This window comes from Hylobates moloch, unplaced genomic scaffold (genome assembly GCF_009828535.3).
Source record: "Hylobates moloch isolate HMO894 unplaced genomic scaffold, HMol_V3 SCAFFOLD_4, whole genome shotgun sequence".
Classification (NCBI taxonomy): domain Eukaryota; kingdom Metazoa; phylum Chordata; class Mammalia; order Primates; family Hylobatidae; genus Hylobates; species Hylobates moloch.
Genome location: NW_026652279.1, coordinates 12,606,523 through 12,613,703, shown reverse-complemented (window position 1 = coordinate 12,613,703; position 7,181 = coordinate 12,606,523). Strand labels below are relative to the sequence as shown.

The window sequence follows — 7,181 nt, the reverse complement described above, 5'->3', positions numbered from 1 at the left end:
TATGAAAATCTGTATACCCTCCAGCTGATTCTTCAAAGTTCATTTTTAAAATGTACTTGTTTTGAGATTCTCTGCAGTAGGAAAACTGTATTTACCAAACCATGTAGCACATTCCTAGACAGACACAATACCACTATATCAGTCCATTTAATGTTGGCACTTGCCTTACTTGAGAGTTTGGTTTTGAGTACTGTTCTCCCTTCCTTGCTGATAATATAGTTTTTGGAGTATCTAGTAACTGCTGGCAAATTTTAGTCATCTTACCTAATTGGAGCTAAACCAAAATGATGGGTAGCACTAGGAAGGCTACATTTCCCAACCTACCTTGCAACCAGATGGGATCATACAATGATGTTTTGGCCAATAGAATGTGGACAGAGTGATATAGCCACTTCCAGGCCTCACTTTTCTCTTTCTTTGCTTGTTGGATGATAGATCTCAAGAATCTAGGGAGGATTCTGAGACTTAAGGGAGGTCTGAACAGTAGAAGTAAGGAGCCTGGGTCCATGTTTGACTCTGTGGAGCAGAGTGACCCCACACTCTCAACCCAAATTTGACTGTGCCAAGGGTGAAACATCACCCTCTGTTATGTTAATCTGCTGAAATGCTGGGACTGTGTGTTTCAACAACTAGGGTTATTTAACCTGATTAATAATGGTAGTGTAATAGTTAGAGAAGTCCCCAACTATATTCCTTAGGAGTTCCACCCGATATTACATGGTATATAATATAGAAATGTGGCCTTTGTAACATATGACAACTTAATTGAAATGTATCTGGACATTTATTCCCTCATCTCAGAAATTTTTTTAAATTTTAATATTTTAAATTTTAATTTTCATGAGTACATAGTAATACATATTTATGGGGTATATGCAATAATTTGATACAAGCAGAGAGTGGGTAATGATCAAATTAGGGTAATTAGAATATCCATCACCTCATTTATCATTTCTTTGTGTTAGGAACATTCCAATTCTACTTCTATAGTTAGTTTAAAATATACAATAAATTATTTTTAATTGTACTTGCTCTATTATGTTACTGAATATTAGATGTTATTACTTCTATCTAACTCCAGTGTAGATCCACTGACTAACCAATCTTTACCCCCACCACCTCCTCAGTACCCTCCCTGGCCTCTCTGGTAGTGATCATTCTACTCTCTATTTCCATAAGGTCAATTTTTTTTTTAGCTCCTACATTTGAGAACATGTGGCAGAAAAATATAGAATGTTCCACAAATTTGCGTGGCATCCTCATGCAGAGGCCATGCTAATCTCCGTACTGTTCCAATTTTAGTATATGTGCTGTGAACTGAGCACTCTGAAATATTTTTGAGTGTTATTTTCCAAGCATTGGATAAGTTCGGGGGATACCATAAAGAGGCAAATAGGCGTAGTTATAGTCCACAGAGCTTATAGTCCAGGAAGTAGATGTTGACCAATGGATACATATATAAATGTAAAATTATAACCATGCTCCTTTCTATGACATATAGAATCATGATCCTATCAGACATAAAAATAGAAATATTTGACTTAATTAGGGAGGCATCCATGAGGAAGGATTCCATGCTGAGAGGGGCAGATATGTGGTTACCACATGAAAGTCAGATGGCAGGAGACAAAATGAAAGAGGGTCAGAGTGGGTAGAGCAGGCAGAGTGAAGGGAAATGGGTCAGGTGAGCCTAGATAAGAGTACAGGTTAGAGGAAGTATTTTACTCTTCACTTAGACACTAAAGAATGACATTTGCCCTTTGCCCTTTGAAAAACACTGCTCTGGCTACATTTTGGGGAATGGAGTGGACATGAACATGTACCTATATTTATATGAAGGGAGTATGTGGTAATATGAGAATCACCTGTCAAGATACATGTACCTGGCTGGGTGTGGTGCTCATGCCTGTAATATCAGTACTTTGGAAGGACAAGATGGGTGGATCACTTGAGTCCATGAGTTTGAGAACAGCCTAAGTAACATGGTGAAACCTTGTCTCTACAAAAAAATACAAAAAAATTGGCCAAGCCTGGTGGCATGTACCTGTAGTCCCAGCTACTTGGGAGGCTTAGGTGGGAGAATCACCTGAGCCCGGAAGACAGAGGTTTCACTGAGCTGAGATTGTGCCACTGCACTCCAGCCTGGGTGACAAAGTGAGACACCATCTCAAAAAAAAAAAAAAAAAAAAGACAGCGAGAGAGAGATAGCTCAGGAAAAAAAAGGAAATATAAAAACAGTTTAGCAAAGGAAAAGTTTTTGGGATTGGATGATTGGTGTTGTGGTAAACTAGTTACTTTCACCTTTGTGTCTTTTTTTTTTAACCATTATACATCAGTAGTTCAATATGGCAAGTTTGAGACAGGAGACATTGGTCTTAGGGCGGTGTGGACATCCAAAGCAAATGAGATTGCAGTGAACTATGAGCCTGGTTTGAGTGAGATTTTTGTCATCAGTTGCTCTAGCATCCAGTCCCCTGTGGAAACCTACAAATCACTCATCCACAGCAACCAAGTAAGAGGACTCCCCACAAAAGACACTGGGAGGCTTTGACACTCATTACTTGGAAGATAAGGAGACACCACAGTTTGTCCACAAAATTTATGAAGGACTGTGCCCAAAACACAGAGGAGAAAGACCTGCTTGGCTTCCCTCCCTGATCTACCGAGATTTCTGACACCCATGTCCCCCTGTCTCAGATTGTTTTCCAGTTCCCAAGAGAATGAGGTGTTGGTATCTTGAATCTTTTATATAGACTTGTTTTCTTTCTCTATGTATATGAGAACTGCTGCTATGGAGGCTTATGATTCAGTAATCACCTTGAGATATTCCTTTTCCTTCTCTGGGCCCCAATTGTATTTCTCGCCCTTGTGATCCAGGCTGCAGAGCCTGACAAATGCACCCTCTCAACCACATCAACACCAGTGCAGGTTCAGACTGGCCTTCTCTCCTCCACACACGAGGGAAAGAGCTGGACGCTCAGCCCTTTGTTACTTTTTATTTTTAGACTCAATTCACCTCTCCAGAAGCAATACATAGGGAGAATGCTGAATAGACTACCCTGCATTGAGACACTTCTCAAAGACATCTTTTTCCCTTTAAGAAAGAATGACTGATTGCAAGTATTTATTTTCTAAGGTACAATTGTAGATCTTCAAAGTCAGACTGTTAATTTGATGATATTAACTTTTGAGTCACTTGACTAGTCAGTTTAGGAAGCAACAATTCTCTCAAAACTCTTATAATTACATTTGGACAAGTTTGTGCGTAGGACCGCAAGTCCATCAGCTTATTATAACCATAGTGCGTTCACACACCATCTTCATTATCTTGTGCTAAAGAAGAGAGCACACACTCCTCTGTGGGTAATTTTAGATTGGCCACTGACACACTCTGCAGTGTTTATAAAGAAAACAAAACTTGGATGTTGGCCCTTTTAATTATAACTGGCAGAATTGCTACACCCAAAAATCACATAATCTCTTCACCATATTATATCTTTGAAGACATCTGCTTGCAAAGCAGTAACAAGGAACTTGAATTCTAAAAACAAACTTTGTACTAGATTGATTGGTTTGGCGAGCCACGCTTCTGAAGTACTGACGGATTCTGAAAGATATATTCCTGAACTTCAAGAAAAGTTTAAAATATGCTATAATGGAGTTACATCAAATTGTCTTTGATCTGGACATGCAGATTAGAGACTGAGATCCTATTTCATCGTGAAGGAAGGTCCACTGGCCCAGTGGCAAGTATCATAAATGTCACCAGTCATTCTGCGTTTTTGTTTTGGGTTTCCAAATAAACATCTAGCCAATGAAATAGTTGGGTAGTCCAGTGCACTATTTCACCTGAGAAATGATCATCACATAAGGTTCTATGTTCTACGTGCTTTATATATAATACTGTGAAGACAACTGAGAGTGCTGAACATTCCACCAACGGGAGAAAGCTGATCTTTTGACATCATCTTTACTATTTATCAAGCATATACCTCTCTTCATGTAGATTTGGGATACGATCTGAGTCCATTTTTTGAGTAATTACCTCGTGATCCTAGTCACTTACCCTGGGGCAGATCACTTTGCAGCTTGCAGAGTTCCTAAACTCATAGTACTGTAGCCTGAAAGATGAAATGGAAAAATTAATCGTTATCTATGCTCTGCAGATGAGTAAGAAACTTTCCTTTCGTAGGAGATTCGTGCATGTGTATTTGAATTAACAGTCTAAAAAAAAACCCAATGCAAAAGCCTGAATTTGTTGCCAAAATAAAATTGCCTACATCTTATGTAGTCATGTAACTCATAAGGTTCCACCCTCCTTCCATAACTCTAGCCAAAGAGTCTGTTTTTCCTTCCCTAACACAGTGTTTTCTGGAGCCCAGGACTAGTTTTTAAACACTAACATGACTTAAGAAGGCTGCTGGAAAAGTGAAAGCAATCTCATTGTACTGTATTAGTTCAACCAAAATGACTAACACATTTCAACATTTAGAATGTCCAATTGAACAAATATTTACTGCTCAGTTAGTAGTTTTAAGAATCTTTATCCAAAACTACTTATCTTGTGGTAATGCTTTGAATATTGAGTTTACATTTTAGATAAAGCAATTTTTCCTTTGATGTTAAAAATTGCCTTTATAAATAGCTACATTGCCTAAAAATTATAAAATTGCATGTATTATTTGTAAGTGTTGAAAGTTTCCCAAAATCTTCACAGATGTTGAAATTTGCTGTCATTCTAACATTAATTTTATTAGTCCGAAGTATTTTTCCCTAACGTTTTTCCGAGAAGGGCAGAGCAACTGCTGTTACCCCAGAGCACTGAACTATTAACTGTTAATGGCAGGGGAGTTTTTAAGTTCCAATATTTCAGCTGCATGCTTGGATATAAGTTATTTTTTCATCCATCCCCTTCTTGCAAATACGTACGGCAAGAAAGTTAATAATTTTGGTGTTTGTTAAAAACTCCTGAATGTCTTCATATATGTAGCACAGACTCCAGAAACATTAGAACTAGCAAACCACTAGGATGATAGAAAGTGTGAAATTAAAACAAAAAAGGTTACAGTACTAAGAATGATTTATTGTAATGGAGCTAGTTCAGCGTTTCCATTTTGTGTATTTATGGTGCAGTTATTCAACGTGTTTTTTTTTTGGTAGGTCATGTCAGGGAGACTTTGGCTGAAGAAAATCACAACAGACGAGAGATAATGCAAGAGAAAAATAAAACAATTCCATGAGGATGTCATTCTGGAACTTCCTGTTACCAGGGAGTGAGATCAGGATGCTTGGGGCAAGGTACATTTGGGTAAAGCTTTGGATTCTTAGAACTTCCACTGAGCACTGAGGGACAAAAGACTAGCAGGGGCTTCTAATTAGAAGAGTTTTGCAGCATGTGCTAAAGCTTACTTTCTTTAGAGTGTATGGCGTTATGCCCACAGATAGATGTCCCAGTTTCAAGTTGTGGGTGATTTTTATGCAAGTCTGTTTTATAGAATTAGTCTTCCAAGGTGTTTACATGGGCCAGGTGAAATCTTGATCATCAAGGGAAGATAGGTATATATGTACACACTGCAAATTAATTTGTCTCAAAGGTTGCTAACCCACAAAACTCCCCCCCAGGCTCAGAGAATCTAGAAAAGCCTGCGACTTCTACACAGCTCTCTCAAATGTGAAGGAAGCAGGCATGACTGCTCTTTGATTCTCATAGGAAATGTAAAGATGTAATTTCTGCAGTGAGTAATGGTACAAATAAAATTATGTTTATTATTATTTTATTCATGGCATTTAATTACAGAGGGAGATGGGTAGTCAGGTAGCAAAACAGCCATAAACAAGGGAAAGGCCCCTCTGTTTTTAAATGAATGCTCTAAAACAATTGGGAAGAACATTAATAGAACACCCAGCGAAAGACAGACTCGCAAGCATATGCATTCACTTGGGGTTCATCAAATAATGGACCGCTGGCCTATTTTTCAAGCCATTTCTCTGCAGTAACTTGACATTTGATAGGATTACCTTTGGATTTTCGTCTGAGTCTCTGCTATGCCTGAGATTGTCATCTCTTGATTTAAAGATAATAGAGCCAAACATCTGAAACTGTTCTGTAAAGTCAACCTGTGACTCATAACCAAATATCAAAAAAGATTTTGTCTACAGTTTGCTTTCTTACCTCACTGTTGTAACTGAAATGATCAAATGACTAGTTTCCATTATAAACACCATATATTTATTTTGTAAAAAAGCTTGACATTCTTCCAAGATGAAATGTAATAGTATCATAAACCTCCGAGGCAATTCTGTTCCCCTTAAGACTCACAGCATTTGCTGATTATAATTTTAATTCAAAAGTTTCACCAGAAAAGGTGAATCAATTTTGCTTAAGCATAATGTTGAACCATTAAAAAAAAGCATCTGAGCAGGTCTGACATAGATAAAACCAAATTATAAGGCAGTGGAATTGTATACAGGAGGATAAACAAAACACACTTTAACATTGGCAATGGACTTGACCATTCAAAATACAGTTAATAAGTTTCCAAACATGCAAGTTCTAATTTTAAAATTAAGCCTTCCAATTGCCAATTTCAAAAAATGTAATGAGTTTAGAGTGGCCTTTTTATTATGCATGGTTTTATGTCTTTGGATTTCAAAATTACCTAGCATGCATTTTCAACTTTGCTACAATTTCCGGGCTGTTTTCATTTCTATTTAAAAAGGCTAAACAGTAAGATGTGCCTCTGCTTTGCATTCTAATTGCACGTAACTGATTTGCACAGCAGAACAAAAAACTCATTTTCAGATTAAGAATCGTGCACCAAGAAATAATTATTGTTCTACTAGAAAAAAATATTTTCCCACTTTCTCCCCTCATTTACGTGAACTGTTTGCCATGTTTCTCCCACGTTGCTATCTTTTATAGACCACCATGCATTGCTCTTTAGGGACTCAAATAATGCAAATGGAAACAAGGAACATACAACTGTTTTGACTACATTCTTCTGCTTGCAACATAACACTTGCCTTTTATTATTTTATCTTCAACAATCAAGGGGTGACTAAATGGTTGCAGGTGGTGATGAAAATAAAAGCCATCCATCATTATTTATTAGGCATGAAAAAGATACACAATAATGTAATTTAATCTCAGAGCAGACAATTATTTCCACATATTGATAATA

General features: G+C 37.4%; 1 non-coding gene across 1 annotated transcript; it reads right to left on the bottom strand.

The window, feature by feature from the left end:
* Nucleotides 1-1,222: 1,222 nt before the first annotated feature.
* LOC116467634 (U6 spliceosomal RNA) lies at nt 1,223-1,325 on the bottom strand. The gene has a single exon (XR_004247851.1). It is a non-coding gene; the product is annotated as a U6 spliceosomal RNA (small nuclear RNA).
* Nucleotides 1,326-7,181: the final 5,856 nt, after the last annotated feature.